The 18,155-nt window shown below is 43.2% G+C and overlaps 1 protein-coding gene and 1 long non-coding RNA gene across 3 annotated transcripts in view; one reads left to right on the forward strand and one right to left on the reverse strand.

Annotated features, from left to right (window-relative positions):
- The window catches only part of rnf13 (ring finger protein 13), a 204,797-nt gene that overhangs the window by 37,006 nt on the left and 149,636 nt on the right, over positions 1–18,155 (reverse strand). The gene's annotated exons all lie outside the window — the stretch shown is intronic.
- LOC116979918 lies at positions 1,036–15,881 on the forward strand. Its single transcript, XR_004413803.1, has 3 exons — positions 1,036–1,075; positions 4,084–4,089; positions 15,871–15,881. It is a non-coding gene; the product is annotated as an uncharacterized LOC116979918 (long non-coding RNA).

Here is an 18,155-nt window from a genome sequence, read left to right on the forward strand (position 1 = left end):
AACTCGTTTAATACTGAAGATATGAAAGTGAATTATGTGTCAAATTAAACTTCTTTTTATGCTTTATCTGATGGAATAAATTGCAGACTTGCAAATCTCAAAATTTTGTAACATTGCTACTTGATCCATTGATTATTCAAATCCTTAATTACAATAAAATGAATCTAAATAAATCTTTTTTTATATATTTTAAAAATGTTAGCGTCAGTAATAGTAATAGTCATCATGTAACAACTGGACTGTAAATTATTCATTATGTTCAACATGTTCAAAATGCCCCAGCAATCAAAAAAGTAAAGAAATGACAAATACTGAAAATAGAAAATAATGGAACACCTGTCCACTGCCAAAATGAGAACAATAAATGAGGCATAGGTCTAGGCTGGATGAGGGAGGGTAGCCCTGTCAGCTGCCCCACAGCTCAGACAACGGTGCTCAATCCTGAACTGTGGCACTGTCTGTGCGGATAGACACAAAATGCTGGAGTAACTCAGCGGGACAGGCAGCATCTCTGGAAGGAAGGAAAGGGTGACGTTTTGGGTCGAGACCCTTCTTCAGGCTGTGTGGAGTTTGCACAAATTCCATGTAACAGCATGGCTTTATCCTGGATTATCTGCTTTCCTACAACATCCGAAAATGTTGGATGGTTAATTGGCCATTGTGTCTAGGTGAATGATTGAATTTGAATCAGTTGATTGAACATAGGAGAATGGGATTAATGTAGGCTTTAGACTTTAAGGCATTAGAGATACAGCTTGGAAACAGGCCCTTTGGCCCACCGAGTCCACGCTGACCATGATCACCCCATACACTAGCACTAGGGACAATTTACAGAGGCCAATTAACCTACACATGTACATCTTTGGAATGTGGGAAAAACCCTGAGCACCCAGAGAAAACCCACGTGGTCACAGGGAGAACATACAAACTACATATATACAGTACCCATTGTCGGGATTAAACCCGGTTCTCTGGTGCTGTAAGGTAGCAACTCTGCCGCTGCGCCACTGTGCTGCCCTCCAATTTTTGTTTTCATTTTGGACCCCAAGGACACTCAGCTAAGAGCATCAAGGGAGTTCTGAGAAGTAGGGGCTGGGACAGGCGGTAACTCGCTTCATAGTGGGCCGCTGTAGGATTAGTGTAAATAGATGGTTAATGGTTGGCAAGGACTCGGTGGGCCAAAGGCCATGTTTTCATGCTTTATCTCTCTCTCTCTCTCTTTCTATGACTCTGTTGAGGGAAAGAGTAGGGATGTAAATGGGAGTAATGGATGTATAGTGTAAATGATTGCATGATGGTCGGAGCGGGTTTGTGGCTGATGGGCCCTCTACTCTGAATGACTAACAATGAAAAGAGCAAGTCTAGAAGAAACATTAGATGTGGTCAGGGATATCAGATATTTATGGACAGTGGGGAAAGAATTTCAATGGTTAGGCAGTGCTCACAAATGATTGCTGTTGGAAAGCAGTGTAAACGATTATGGTGAAGAGCAGTCATTCTATTCCACGCTCTTGAAGTGTGTAGGCCCCAGGCACAGAGTTTCATGCATTCACTCAAACACACAGATTACAAAAAGTATAGTCATTGATAACAAACTTTAGCCACCTTACTTCCAACAATGTAGTACCACTCTTGCTAACTTACCTTGAATGTTCAAGTCCAGGCAAGGAGTCTGAATGTGCAAATGTTTGCTTACTTCAAAACCTTAATTGTTTCAAGCAAGGATTTTTTTCCTAATACCTTCATCAACAAGCACACCAACATAAGAATCAAGTCATTTATCACACTGCCATTTGGGGATTTTATCACAACAATCACGACAATTTAAAATATTTAAAAGCATGTGAAACAATAGTAAGGAACAGTATAAATCATTCTTTCTTTCATTTATATCGTTTTGTGAGAATGGTCACAGATTTGTAACTGGAGCACAAAGAATATAATGTGCAGTGCTACTATTAAAACATTTCAGATTTGTCTTTTATTTTAATTAAAGCAGCTCCTGCAAAACTTGTTTCAAAGTTCAAAAAGTTCAAAGTTTTTCATGGTTACCCCGGTGGCCAAAATAAACAAGAACAAATTGCCGCCTGACCAATATGTTTCAATAAGGGAGCACTGACTTAGGTTTAACATTGACATGGGAGAATCGTTGACTAGATGAATAGTGAAAGCATAAAGCATTTTGTGAGTCTGCTAAAAAATAGCAGCCAAAAACAGTTATTCAAACTGCTCAACTGAAAATACAAAACACATTAAATAAGGTCTGGCAGCGTACTGCATTTTATTTTTGAAACAGCAGCCAAATATGTATTTGAAAGAGAGAGATGCCATCCAGCTTATCCACACAGAAACACAAAATAGATTGAAATAAACACTGTGCCAAATAAAGCCAGTCCTCAATCTGAAAGAATCTGGAAAATGCTTTCAAAGAATAGTTCATCAGCAGAACAGTTCAGTCGAGCAAACAAACTCAAAACGGCAGAGTTCACCGTGAAAGACGACACTTCTGCAGCAGGATTTCAAGTTTCATTTATGGAAGTATTTTCCTTACACCAGACTTAAGTGAGGTGGAGGGAATAGTGGGGGGATGTGCTCACTAACACTAAGCAGGTCAGAACTTGCATTAATATGAACACAATAAACCTCCCATCTTACAACTTCTTATAAATTTGATTAGTGTTTTGATAAGGCAACTAAGAGAGTTGTTAAGGGCAATCTACCAAAGTGGAATAAGGGTGTTGTACCTCCAGCATGTGTGTGTCGCCCTCACTCTGCAATGGAGGCAGCCTGGGAGAGAAAGGTCCGTGTGAGAATAGGAAGTGGAAATCGTCACCTAGACTTTGCTTGGTCTCGCTGCTGCAAAGGAGGCCACATCAGGAAAACCAAACACTGTAGATGAGGTTAGAGGAGGTACATGTGAATCTGGAAGGACTGATGGGGTTCCTCGATGGATGTGAGATAGGAGGCATAGGGGCAAGTGGTACGTCTCCTGCAGTTGCTGGGGAAAGTACCTGGGGAGGGGATGATTGGTTGGGTGAGTGAACCAGGGAGTGGTGGGCAGAACGGTCTCTGCAAAAAGCGGAAAGAGGTGGGGTTTGGAAGATGTGACTGGTTAGGGGATCACGCTGAAGATGGCGGAAGTGCTGGAGGACGATGTGTTGGATGGAAGGCTTTACCTTGGGGGCAGATGCGGCAGAGGAAAGAATTGAGAGTAGGGGGATGGCGTCTTTGCAAGAGGCAGGGTGGGAGAAAGTGCAGATAACTGTGGAAGTCAGTGGGTTTGTAGCAGACGTCAGTTGATAGTCTATCCATTGTGATTGAGAAAGGGAGATCAAGAAGGGTGGGGAGGGGGGAAGTGGTGTCATAGAATGAAGGGCAGCATGGAGGTCAGTAGTAAAGTTAATGAAATGAACAAGTTGTGCACAGGTGTAGGAAGCAGCCCCAATGCCATTGTCGATATAGTGGAATAAGTCTTGGTGAGAGAGTGGGATGGTGCTAGTGTACATTTGAAACAAGGGCTGTTCCACATAACAAACAAAAAGACAGACATTTAGACACAAGGAGCTGCATATGCTGGTTTACAAAAAAAATAACCAAAGTGCTGGATTAACTCAGAGAGTCAGGCTGCATCCATGAAGAACATGGATAGGCCACATTTCGGGTTGGGATCCTTCTTCGGACTGAGAATGGAAGGCATAGCTGGGACTCATGCAAATGCCCATGGCTACACCTTTAATTTGAAAAAATGAGAGGAGACAAAATAGAAGTTGTTGGGGGTGAGAGCAAGTTTTTCCAATCAGTAGAGTTAGTAGAGGGGAACTGATTGGGTCTCTGTTCAAAGAAAAGATAAGTCAAGAGAGCTTATTGTCATGTGTCCCAGATAGGACAATGAAATTCTTGCTTGCTGCAGCACAACAGAATATTGTAAACAAAAATATAGAACAGTTCAGTTCAATATACACATAAATAAGCAGATAAAGTGCAATAGGCTGTTACAGTTCAGAGTCTGTTTGTTGGCGAGTTTAATAGCCTGATGGCTGTGGAGAAGAAGCTGTTCCTGAACCTGGATGCAACAGATTTCAGGCTCCTGTACTTTCTGCCCGATGGTAGCAGAGAGATGAGTGTGTGGCCAGGATGGTGTGGGTCCTTGATGATGTTGGCTGCAGCGACTGCGATAGGGTCAAGAGGGTCTTGTGACATTGCCGCTGGGCTGCAGAGATGTAAGGAGACTGGACATCCATAGTAAAGATGAGGCAATGGGAGCCTAGTCATTGGATGTTATTGAAGAGTTGAAGGGTGAGGTGTGTCGGATGTCGGTGGGGAGGGACTGGATGAGAGGGAGGCGGGCGGGGTGGGGGGGGAGATAAGATGGAATCAAGGTGTTTGGAGAATAGTTTTAATATTTTTTAATCAGGGTGCTCAAAATATCTAAAACCCATTGGTATAAGTACACAGAAACATGAATTATTCCGTTCCAATGACTCAAATTACTTTCCTTTTACTCCAAAACAATTCATTGCAGGCCTAAGTTTAAACTTCAACGCTAAATATTACAACAAGAGTCTGGCAAAGAACCTAAGGAACTAAAGGGGGAAGTACTTCCATTTGACCAAGGCAAGGCAATTTTAATAATATTTCTCTTTTAACCTTGCCTTTAATTGAATTTGTATTTTGGAGTACTTTTAGATTAAAATCTATGTTCCAATAAATTCATCTGTGGCCTGCCAGAATACATCTTATGAAGAAGCTCATCCATTTATTTTACAAGTCTGGCAGAGATTCTAACTCAAATTCCAGATCCTAATTAACTTTGTGAGTGGCAACACAAGTTTCCAAGATTCCAGTAAGCAATCATTTGAATTAAAAGGTTTATACCTGTAATAAAACCAACCTTCATTGCACTTTTAGAGAAGAAATTGCAATTTGTATTGCTCAAATACAGATTATGGTAAATTAACTACATATTATTTGGAAGCAATTTACATAGCGTCTTTCAATGCAGCAAGAAAAAAACCTACTGTTATTTACAATGAGAATTGCAAAAACAGCTAGAAAATGAAACTATTTGCTTGAATTACTCGCTGCAGCAGAAACTTGTACATCATAGTTTGCCGACTAAAGAATGTACAAATGATAAAATTCTTCTACCCAGGAACTTGGAGAACAATGGTTATTTTTAAAATCTGGTTAAATTCGATAAGACCTTGGAAGCTCTGATTACCATCCAATATCCATCTTGTTATTGTTGGCCAAGGACAATAAGTAAATTGTCCAATTTTTATGATTGTCCGGACACTGATGAAAAATTGTACTGGCAAATAAAACATTTTTTAAATTATATATTTAAAACATTATGGTATTTTGAGAATCTAAGGAATCAATCTCGAGCCTTCATTTTATGTTTTGTACAGTGATTACAACACAAAACCAGACCATTTGGCCCAACTGATTCAGACTGATGTTTGTTCCACATAAATCTCTTTCTTTGTCTCCCGATGTAATCTTTATTTTTTTTCTCTCCATTCCCCAGCTCTATCTAATTATTTATATGGAAGCTAAAGGGCCTGTCCCACCAGCATGCGATTGCATGCGTCTAGCGCGACCTAACGTGGTCGCTTGAGGCGTACGGCCTCGCGGAGCCGGTCCCATTTCTATCGGCAGAGACGTATGGCATTGTGCGGGGCTGGTCCCAACAATGCGCGGGGCTCCAAAAATCTTGCACTGTCCGAAAATCCCGCGCGACAACGGCCTGTCGGCCTGCAGCCGCATTGAGGCCGTACGCAGTGTCTCAACGGGCGTACGCAGCGTCTCGACGGCGTATGCAGCGTCTTGACGTCGTACGCAGCGTCTTGACGGCGTATGCCTAGCGAGTGGCATTGCGCGATGACGTCACACGATTACGTCACCGCCCGACGTCCAAATTCAGTCGGCCCGCCTCCTGCCCAGCTGACTGGTGAGCTTTACATAAATTACGTCACGCGCGAACTTTGCACGTACTTACCGCGAACTTAGCACGAACTCAGCGCGAACTCCGCTTCCGTTTGGTCGCGCTAGACGTATGCAATCGCATGCTGGTGGGACAGGCCCTTTAGTCTACATTTTAAATATTTGCTAGTCGTTGATTTCACCACAATCCCTATTATATAGGCTTTATAGGTATAAGGCTTTGTTATTACTAATGTGAAAACATCTCTATTTCTATTTTACCAAACCCTGTTTGTCAGAAATATAAACCCCAACATGTTTAATCTTTCCTGAGAATTATATTCCATCAGTTCTGATATAAATATAAGCATTTTCTTTAATTTCTGGGCTTTCGTGCAAGACAGATGCACGTGATAGGCTAGAAGTTGGCATGGAGGGTGGTGCGGGGAAGATTAGTGGACAGAATAGGCAGGTGAAAGGCGGAGAGCGAGGAAGGTGGACTGCACATATTTTAATGCAAGGGGCCTGACAGGTAAGGCAGATGAGCTTTGGGCATGGATAGGTATGAGCGACTGTGACGTTGTGGCCGTGACTGAAACCTGATTAAGTGACGGGCAGGACTGGCAGCTCAATGTTCCAGGGTACAGGAGCTTCAGGAGAGACAGGGGTGAGGGAAAAAGAGGAGGGGGTGTTCAGAGGTGACATTACGGACGGTTCGTCTAGTTAGGCTATATGGGTGGAGCTGAGGAACAAGAAAGGGATGATAACCTTGTTGGGGGTGTACTACAGATCCCCGAATAGTCAACGGAAAGTAGAAGAACAAATATGCCGGGATATTGCATACAGCTGCAGGTCAAATACGTTGTTGTGGTAGGGTATTTTAACTTTCCCAATATAGACTGGGAACATCATAGCGTGAAGGGTTTAGATGGGGTGCAATTCCCCAAAAGTGTTCAGGAGAATTTTCTTAAGCAGTATGTGGAGACACGTGAGAGGGCAACGCTGGATCTAGTATTGGGAAATTGTGAAGGGCAAGTACATGAAGTGTATGTGGAGGAGCCTTTTGGGAGCAATGACCACAGTTCAATTAGGTTTACGATAGTTATGGATAGGGACCGAGAGGGTCCACATGTTAAAATGTTCAACTGGGGTAAGGCCAACTTTGAGGGTATGAGAGAAAGTCTCGCTCAAGTTGATTGGAGCAGGTTATTTGAGGGGAAAGGAACATCGGCCAAGTGGGGTGTTTTTAAAAGTGTACTGAAGAAAGCTCAGGATATGTACGTACCTGTTAGAGTGAAGGGCAAAGCAGGCAAACGCAACAGAAGCATGGCTGACCAGGGAAATTGAGGCGTTGGTCAAAAACAAGAAGGATGCATGGGACAGGTATAGGCAGCTGGGATCAAGTGCATCCCTGGATGAGTTTCGGGAACTAAGGAGTAAACTAAAATAGGAATTCAGAAGGGAAAGGGGCCAGGAGATAGCTCTGGTGGGTAGCATCAAGAACAACCCCAAAAGATCTTATAAATACATAAGGGGGAAAAGGGTGACTAGAGAGATAGTGGGACCTCTCAGGAATCAAAGAGGTCATCTCTGTGTGGAGCCACAGGAGATGGGCAAGTGCTAAATGGGTGTTTCTCCTCTGTATTTACAGAGGAGAAAAACAGTAGGACGGAGGAAATTGGAGCAGTCACTGGAAGTGTCTTGAGAGCAGTCAGGGTTACCGTCGAAGAAGTACTGAAGGTACTGCGTGTTTCAAGGTAGACAAATCTCCAGGGCCTGATCAGATATATTCGAGGACATTGCTGGGAAACTAGAGAGGAAATTGCGAGAGCCCTGGTTGAAATTTATAAGTCATCCTTAAATACAGGAGAGGTGCAGGAAGACTGGAGGGTGGCAAATGTTAAGCCTCTTTTCAAGAAGGGCTGCAGGGAAAATTCTGGGAACTACAGGCCTGTGAGCTTAATATCCGTAGTTGGTAAATTACTGGAGAGTATTTTGAGGGATGGGTTATACAAGCATTTGGATGGGCAAGGGCTGATCAGGGATAGTCAGCGTGATTTTGTACGTGGGAAGGTTGTGTCTCACAAATCTGATTGTTTTTTTTGAAGACGTGACAAAAAGGTTGATAAGGGCAGAGCTGTAGATGTTGTGTACATGGACTTCAGTAAGGCATTCGACAAGGTTCCACATGGTAGGCTGCTCTGGAAGGTTAGATCGCATGAGATCCAACGAGAGATAGGTGAATGGATAGCAAATTGGCTCCATGGAAGGAAGCAGAGGGTGATGGTGGAAGGTTGCTTCTCAGACTGGAGGCCTATGACTAGTGGTGTGTCTCAGGGTTCGATGTTGGGACCGTTACTGTTTGTCATCTACATCAATGATGTGGATGAGAAAATACAGGGCAAGATTAGCAAGTGTGCTGATGATACAAAAGTTAGCAGTTTTGCAGATAATGGAGATGGTTGTGAAAGATTGCAGCAGAATCTAGATCGATTGGCAAGGTGGGCGGAGGAATGGTTGATGGAATTTAATACAGAACTGTGAGGTGTTGCATTTTGGGACGTTGAATAAGGGCAGGACTTACACAGTAATGGTAGGCCTCTCGTTAGTGTTGTAGAGCAGAGGGATCTAGGAGTACAGGTGCACGATTCCTTGAAGGTCGAGTCGCAGGTAGATAAGGTGGTCAAAAAGGCTTTTGGCACTTTGGCCTTCATCAGTCAGAGTATTGCGTATCGAAGTTGGGAGGTCATGTTGCAGTTGTATAAGATGTTGGTGAGACCGGATTTAGAATATTGTGTTCAGTTCTGGGCACCATGTTATAGGAAATATATTGTTAAGCTTGTAAGGGTTCAGAAAAGATTTACAAGGATGTTTCCAGGACTAGAGGGTATGAGCTATAGAGAGAGGTGAGTAGGCTGGGTCTCTACTCCATGGAGCGCAGGAGGATGAGGGGAGATCTTATAGAGGTATATAAAATCATGAGAGGAATATATCGGGTAGATGCACAGAGTCTTTTGCCCAGAGTAGGGGAATCGAGGACCAGAGGACATAGGTTTATGGTGAAGGGGAAAAGATTTAATAGGAATCAATAGACAATAGACAATAGGTGCAGGAGTAGGCCATTCGGCCCTTCGAGCCAGCACAGCCATTCAATATGATCATGGCTGATCATCCCCAATCAGTACTCTGTTCCTGCCTTCTCCCCATATCACCTGACTGCTATCTTTAAGAGCCCTATCTAGCTCTCTCTTGAAAGTATCCAGAGAACCGGCCTCCATTGACCTCTGAGGCAGAGAATTCCACAGACTCACAACTCTCTGTGTGAAAAAGTGTTTCCTCATCTCCATTCTAAATGGCTTACCCCTTAATCTTAAACTGTGGTCCCTGGTTCTGGACTCCCCCAACATCGGGAACATGTTTCCTGCCTCTAGCGTGTCCAAACCCTTAATAATCTTACATGTTTCAATAAGATCTCCTCTCATCCTTCTAAACTCCAGAGTATACAAGCCCTGCCGCTCTATTCTCTCAGCATATGACAGTCCCACCATCCCGGGAATTAACCTTGTAAACCTACGCTGCACTCCCTCAATAGCAATAATGTCCTTCCTCAAATTAAGGGACCAAAACTGCACACAATATTCCAGGTGTGGTCTCACTAGGGCCCTGTACAGCTGCAGAAGGACCTCTTTGCTCCTATACTCAACTCCTCTTGTTATGAAGGCCAACATGCCATTCACTTTCTTCACTGCCTACTGTACCTGCATGCTTCCTTTCATTGACTGATGAACAAGGACCCCCCAGATCCCGTTGTACTTCTTTTCCCAACTTGACACCATTTAGATAATAATCTGCCTTCCTGTTTTTGCTACCAAAGTGGATAACCTCACATTTATCCACATTAAACTGCATCTGCCATGCATGTGCCCACTCACCCAACCTGTCCAAGTCACCCTGCATTCTCATAGCATCCTCCTCACAGTTCACACTGCCACCCAGCTACGTGTCATCTGCAAATTTGCTAATGTTACTTTGAAGCCCTTCATCTAAATCATTGATGTATATTGTAAATAGCTGCAGTCCCAGCACCGAGCCTTGCGGGACCCCACTAGTCACTGCCTGTCATTCCGAAAGGGACCCGTTACTCCTTACTCTTTGTTTCCTGACTGCCAATCAATTTTCTATCCATGTCAGCACTCTACCCCCAATACCATGTGCCCTAATTTTGCCCACTAATCTCCTATTTGGGACCTTATCAAATGCTTTCTGAAAGTTCAGGTACACTACATCCACTGGCTCTCTCTTGTCAATTTTCCTAGTTACATCCTCAAAAAATTCCAGAAGATTAGTCAAGCATGATTTCCCCTTCGTAAATCCATGCTGACTCGGACCGATCTTGTTACTGTTATCCAAATGTGCCGCTATTTCATCTTTTATAATTGGCTCCAGCATCTTACCCATCACAGATGTCAGGCTAACTGGTCTATAATGCCCTGTTTTCTCTCCCCCGCCTTTCTTAAAAAGTGGGATAACATTAGCTACCCTCCAATCCACAGGAACTGATCCTGAATCTATAGAACATTGGAAAATGATCACAAATGCGTCCACGATTTCTAGAGCCACTTCCTTAAGTACCCTGGGATGCAGACCATCAGGCCCAGTGGATTTATCAGCCTTCAGTCCCATCAGTCTACCCAACACCATTTCCTGCCTAATGTGGATTTCCTTCAGATCCTCTGGCCACTAGTATATCAGGAAGATTGTTTGTGTCCTCCTTAGTGAAGACGGATCCAAAGTACCTATTCAACTCATCTGCCATTTCCTTGTTCCCCATAATAAATTCATCTTTTTCAGTCTTCAAGGGTTCAACCTTGGCCTTAACTAATATTTTCCTCTTCACAAACCTAAAGAAGCTTTTACTATCCTCCTTTATATTCTTGGCTAGCTTACCTTCGTACCTCATCTTTTCTCCCCGTATTGCCTTTTTAGTTATCTTCTGTTGCTCCTTAGACATTACCCAATCCTCTTGCTTCCCGCTCATCTTTGCTATGTTGTACTTCTTCTCTTTTATTTTTATACTGTCCCTGACGTCCCTTGTCAACCATGCTTGCCTCTTACTCCCTTTGGAATCTTTCTTTCTCTTTGGAATACACTGATCCTGCACCTTCTGTATTATTCCCAGAAATACCTGCCATTGTTGTTCGATTGTCATCCCTGCTGGGGTATCTTTCCAGTCAACTTTGGCCAGCTCCTCCCTCATGGGTCCATAGTCCCCTTTGTTCAACTGCAACACTGACACCTCCGATTTACCCTTCTCCCTCTCAAATTGTAGATTAAAACTTACCATATTATGGTCAACACCTCCTAATGGCTCTTTAAGCTCATTCCCTTATCAAATCCGGTTCGTTACACAAAACTAAATCCAGAATTGTCCTCTCCCTGGTAGGCTCCAATACAAGCTGTTCTAAAAATCCATCTCAGAGATACTCCACAAACTCCCTTTCTTGGGGTCCAGTACCAACCTGATTTACCCAGTGTTCCTACATGTTGAAATCTCCCATAACAACCGTAGCATTACCTTTGCTACATGCCAATTTTAACTCTTGATTCAACGCACCCTATATCCAGGCTACTGTTTGGGGGCCTGTAGATAAGTCCTGTTAGGGTCTTTTTACCCTTACAATTCCTTAGTTCTATCCATATTGACTCCACATCTCCTGTTTCAATATCCCCTTGCAAGGGACTGAATTTCATTCATCACCAACAGAGCTACCCCACCCCCTCTGCCCACCTGTCTGTCTTTTCGATAGGAGGTGTACCCTTGAATATTCAGTTCCAAGCCCTGGCCCTCTTGTAGCCATGTCTCTGTAATTCCCACAACATCATACTTGCCAATTTCTAACTGAGCCTCAAGCTCGTCCACTTTATTTCTTATATTTTGCGCATTCATATACAACACTTTGACTTTGGTATTCACCTCCCTTCTCACACCGCTCACAATTGGCCCTGACCTTACTCTCTTATCCCTTCACGAACTTTCCTTCCCTTTAATTTGGGAGTCTTTTATAACTTTTCCTGTACTCACTTCCCCTTTAACGCCATCTTTATACTCCCAATTTGTCAATCATTCCCCATCACTATTTAGTTTAAGCCCACACGTGTAGCCCTAGCAAACCTGCCTGCCAGAACGTCAGTCCCCCTCCTGTTAAGGTGTAACCCGTCCCTTTTGTACAGGTCGCCCCTACTCCAGAAGAGATCCCAGTGGTCTATAAATCTAAATCCTTGCTCCCTGCACCAGCCCCTCAGCCACATTCAAATCCCATATCTCCCTGTTCCTGTCCTCACTAGCACGAGGTACTGGAAGCAATCCAGAGATAACCACCCTAGAAGTCCTGCTTTTCAGTCTTCTTCATAACTCTCTAAACTCGCGTTGCAGAACCTCCTTCCTCTTCTTCCCGATGTCGTTTGTGCCTACTTGCACAACTACTGCCGGCTGTTCACCTTTCCTCTCGAGGATCTTCTGAATTTGGTTTGTGACATCTCGAACCCTCGCACCAGGGAGGCAACAGACATCCGAGGGGTAACTTTTTCACACAAAGGGTGGTGGGTGTATGGAACAAGCTGCCAGAGGAGGTAGTTGAGGCTGGGACTATCCCATCGTTTAAGAAACAGTTAGACAGGTACATGGATAGGACAGGTTTGGAGGGATGTGGACCAAGCGCAGGCGTGGAACTAGTGTAGCTGGGACATTGTTGGCCGGTGTGGGCGAAGTGCCTATTTCTACACTGTATCACTCTATGACTCTTTGCCCATATTATTTTTATTAGACAAGCTTTAGTATAATTAAGGATCCATACAACATAACTTCTGCATTTCAATTTGATCCCTCTGGAAATAAATTACTGGTATTTTTATGAGCTTGTTAACATGCACTGCTACTTTTAATGATGTGCATATGAACTTTTAATTTTTTTTGTTCCTCTATCCAATGAGGAACATTTTCCAAGAGTCAAAGACATACAGCATGGGAACAGGCCCTTCAGCCCAACTCTTCAATGCTGACCAAAATGTCTTTCTGAGCTAGTTCCATTTGGCACAGATTAATGTAAATCTTTACTAACCCATCTAAGTGTCTTTTAATTCTAGTAATTGTGCCCGTCTCTCCAGCTTCGTGTGGCAGCATGTTCCATATATCCCGCATCTTACGTCTGCCCCTCAATTCCCTTTTGAATCTTTCCAATCTCACATAGGCCCTCTTATTTTAGACTCCTCTACCCTGGAAATATGACAGTGACCATTCTTAAACACTATGTGGATGGCCCTACAAGAGAGGGAGCAACAATGGACCTTTAATTGGTAACGAGGCTCACACGGGATCCCAAATTATCTAACCTTCTGCCAGAGCCTACCATGCAGGCCAAAGTCCTTGCTGAAGTCCTTGTGGACAATGTCTAGAGCCCTGCCTCATCGATCCTCTCTTCCAAACACTTCTATCAAATGTTACCCACACAAAAAAACATGCAATGCCTAATCAATCCTCGTCTTTCCAAATGCTGGTAAATTCCCTTCTGTCAGAATCCCCTCCAGTAATTTTCCCACCGCTGATATCATGTTCACTGACCCTGTTCATGTTCCCTGGGCTGATCTTGCAGCCCTTCATAAATAAAAACACAACTTTTGTCATCCTCCAGTCTTCCGGTCTCTCAGTCTTGGTTAAAGCTAATGCAATTATCGCTGCAAATGGCCCTGCAATTTCTTCCCTAGCATTCCACAATGCCCTAGAATTCACTTGACCAGGCTTCGGCAATGTATGTATATTAATATACTTTAATGCTGCTAGCACTTCCCCTTTTGTATGTGGTTATATTCCAAGATAACAGTATTTGTTTTTCCATAATTCCTTACCTTCTATGACGTTTTCCACAGTACATACATATGAGATATATTTATTTAAGACTCGCTTATCTCCTATGACTTTACACACTGATCCTACGGTACGATACAATAGAACTTTATTTATCCCAGGAGGGAAATTGATCTGCCAACAGTCATAATAACACAAATTATATGAAACATGAAATTAAAGTGATGAGTGGAAAGGATTGGGGATGTGCAAAGATTTGGGGGGGGGGGGGGGGGGGGGGCGAGGGGAGTCAGTCTCAGTCTGCCCCATGACAGGAGGGGGAGGAGTTGTACAGTTTGATAGCCACAGGAGAGAAGGATCTCCTGTGGTGGTCTGTCCTGCATCTTGGCGCGATGTTGCTGAACGTACTCCTCAGGTTGATTAGTGTCATGGAGGGGGTGAGCTGTATTGTCCAGGATGCTCCACAGTTTGAGGAGCATCTTCCCCTCCAGGACCACCTCTGATGAATCCAACTCCGCACCCAGGACGGAGCCAGCCTTCATGATGAGTTTGTTAATCCTATTGGCGTCTGCAGCCTTCGCCCTGCTGCCCTAGCACATGGCAGCCAAGAAGATGGCACTGGCCACCACCGATTGGTAGAACATCTGCAGCATCTTACTGCAGACATTGAAGGAGCAGAGCCTCTCAAAAAAGACAGCCGGCTCTGTCCCTTCTTATACAGGGCCTCAGCGTTCCTGGACCAATCCAGTTCACTGTCCAGGTACACTCCAAGGTATTTGTACTCCCTGGTAAACTGCACATCCACACCATTGATGGCGACAGGGGACAGGGGTGTTCCCCTCCTCCTTAAGTCCACCATTAACTCCTTAGTCTTGTCGGTGTTGAGTTGCAGGTGATTCAGCCCACACTACTCAACAAAGTCATTGTCTACACCTCTGTATTCAGCTCCCCTCCCCTCACTGATGCAGCCCACAATTGCAGAGTCATCTGAAAACTTCTGCAGGTGGCAGGAGTCCGAGGTGTAGATAGTGAACAGGAAGGGAGAGAGGACCGTCCCCTCTGGGGCCCCTGCGTTGCTCACTACCATGTCCAAGACACAGTTCTGCAGCCTGACTTATTGTGGTTGTCTAGTCAGGTAGTGGTGCTCCAGGACACCAGCGGAGGATCCACCCGCATCTTCGTCAGTTTGTTCCCTAGCAATGCAGGCCGATGGTGTTAAAGGCACTGGAGAATTCAAAAAACATGACTATCACAATGCTTCCCTGCTTATCCAGGTGATCATAAAGGAAACCTATTATCTACCTACTTGCCCTTTAGCTCTATATTTGTGTAAAGGCATGTCAGCCTCTGTGGCTTTATTCCAGGGGCATGTGTCCAGAGCAGTGTTTTCCTGTTGTCATAATGTTAAGTACTCTCAAGACTATGTGAGACATGTTAACGGTTTTAGCTATCAGCCTTCAAACAAGGCAAACTGCAATCTGAGCCATATTGGATTCATTTGATTAACACTCACCTCCACTTTTCTTCCCTGTTTTTACTGTTATTCCCTGTTAACACAAAGTTCACCAAGTAAATAATATAGATACAATAATGGCAAGTACAACAATGCAACGAGTGGAAAAAACACAGAATGCTGCAAAGTTATAGTGCAAAATCAGCGTTGTGCAAAAGAATATTGAAGTACAGTAATGGAATAAACAAATGAGGTAGAGGTAAGAGTATGTCGCAACACCCCTAGGAATGGGGTGTAAACAAGAAAATTGATTCAGGAATCGCATTACAGTGGGGAAGTAGCTGTTCCTGTCTAGAGATAGACCTTTCAGGCTTCTGTATCTTCTTGCAGAAGGTGGAAGAGAGAAAAGGGAATGGCTAGGGTGACATTTTTGATGATATTTCTGGCCTTCCTAATTCTTAATGAAGATTGACTGGGAGGTAAGGAAATGACAAGCCTGTGATGCACCATTGCCGGTTCAGGCAGTTGGAACAGTAGAGAAGCTCCAATACCCGACTGAGGTGCATCCCATCAGAATACTTTCTACAGCACATTTGTGGACATGCCTAATCTTCTCGGACACCTAGGAAAGCAAACACACAGATGTGTTTTCTTGATCACCACATCAATGTAAAGGGAGCAAGTTGGGTTACTGGTGATATGGAAGCCAAGGTACTTGAAGCTGTCTATTATCTCTACAGCAGGTCCTTTGACGACGATAAGGTTGTTTTCAATCCCTTGCTTCCTCAGGTCAACAACCAACTCTTTCCTCTTGCGTTAAAGGCTAGGTTAATGTCCTGACAATGTCCTGCCAATTCTCAATCTCTTTCCTGTACTTCGTCTCATTATGGTTGTTGATCAGACAGATAAGAATGGTTGGTGAACTTAAAGGCTAAGTTGGCCCTGATCATATATGTAGAGGGAGTAGAGCACGGGACTTAGCACAGAACCCGTAAGGGCACCAATGTTGACCCTCCAGGGTCAGGGAGGGGGAGATGTTGTGACCAATTCTATCTGGCTGAGGTTTTCCAATCAGTAAGTCTAGAAGCCAGTTGCAGATGTAGGCTCCAAAAGGTTCCACACCACTGATCTAAGGGAATCAAGGGCATCTGAATGAGACACTAATGAGGGGAAATACGAAAATACAATATGACATATTGAAGAGATTATTTCCAGTCAATAGTCCAAAATGACTTTGGATCTTCAGAATCCATTTAGCACTTAGGAGTGCACCCAAAAAGTTTAAAATCTTCTCTATTTAAAAAAATATATAGGTTTCTTCTATACCATCAAATGCATAGAAATATTATTTAAACTGTGGTTAAGGACTTTAAGATTAAAACAATAAATATTCTCATAATAAATGGTATGAAGCACAGGACGTGACACTCAAAATTAATTACCCCATGTAGTATAACTTTAGATTGCTAATTAAGCCCAGATAAATGTCAGTGCATGAATACAATTTTTCACCTATGTTACCTAATAATAAATCTCCAGAACCTTCAATAATTCAGTTGTCTGGAATGCTCTTCCTTGTTATCCAAATCAATTGGCACAAGGAAGACACTGCTGCAATGTTAATTTTATTCTATGGCAGAGTTAGAGGAAGAACCTGATTGAAATTCAGCACAGCTCAATTGCATTGACACAAGCATGCTGCTCATCAGTTGGTCTATCAGAGAACATTGTTGCGTTTTGCAGATCAAACCAGAAGCCTTGTCCCTAGTTGGCTAATTCTAAAAGCTTTCAGTTGGAATCAAAGAGTCATATAGCATGGACCCACGCTCTCCGGCCCCTTGTCCATATCAACAAAGACACCCATCTATGCTAGTCCCTTTTTGCCAGCATTTGACCCATTTCCCTCAAAACCTCTCTTATCCATGTACCTGACCGAACGGCCGGTGACTGCAAATGAATGCTGCACAATGAGCACTACTATATTAACAAGGCGAATCAGTTCCATCAACCCAAACCTTTGCCCGACTCTTTCAACGTTTAATTAACCCTGGCTGAATGCAAACGTACAATTCATGCAGTTCACCCCATAATCCAGTTGTCATTATGGGGACAATAATCTTCCTTGTCATCAAGACCAGTAGATGCTTGATTGTAGGTTTATTCTAAACAAATAGAATTATCCAAAGCACACAATCCAATGGAAATCTCGATGCATCCATTCAATATAGTCAGACCAAAATTGGCTGAGCCTACATCCTGGACAAATTTTGTTTGCCAAGTAGGAATGTTCCTAAATAATAAGTTTAGTTGGCTCATCTCATTGAGGTTAAACACAGCACTGTTACAAACCAGTACAGCTGCAGCAGGCTCCATTTCATTCACACAGACTCTTCTTGTTGGCAGCAATAGTAACAGTAGCATTCAAGGTCGCATCTTACACCAGCAGCAATCAATCACTCACTCACCATATTTAAACCCTGAGTTCACATAGGATTCATTGTAGGTTCATGTTTTTTCATTTCTCAGCCAGCTCAAATGTGCTATTGAACATGAAAACGTTTTTTTTAAATCTAAATGCAAAATTAACTTACCCATTAACCGATTAACTCATCCAACTGTGGAGCTGGAGTTGGATAGGGCAGGGCTAGGCTTGAACGGTCTTAAACAAACGAAGAAGCGCATTTGCAAACAAATATGGTTTTATGACGAAATAGGAATGTAGAATTGATCTAATAGAGAATTATTATTTGGCAGCTGAGAGAAATATACTGCAATTACAATTTCTATTAAGAAAATCAAAAATAAATAAAGCTATCAGAAGTCTTGCACTTCAACAGTGCATTTCACAACCTTAATTTGTCCAATAGCACGTTAGTAACAATTAAGTGCTTTATGAATTGCACTTACTGACAGAAT

The sequence above is a fragment of the Amblyraja radiata genome, chromosome 13 (genome assembly GCF_010909765.2).
Source record: "Amblyraja radiata isolate CabotCenter1 chromosome 13, sAmbRad1.1.pri, whole genome shotgun sequence".
NCBI classification, from domain to species: domain Eukaryota; kingdom Metazoa; phylum Chordata; class Chondrichthyes; order Rajiformes; family Rajidae; genus Amblyraja; species Amblyraja radiata.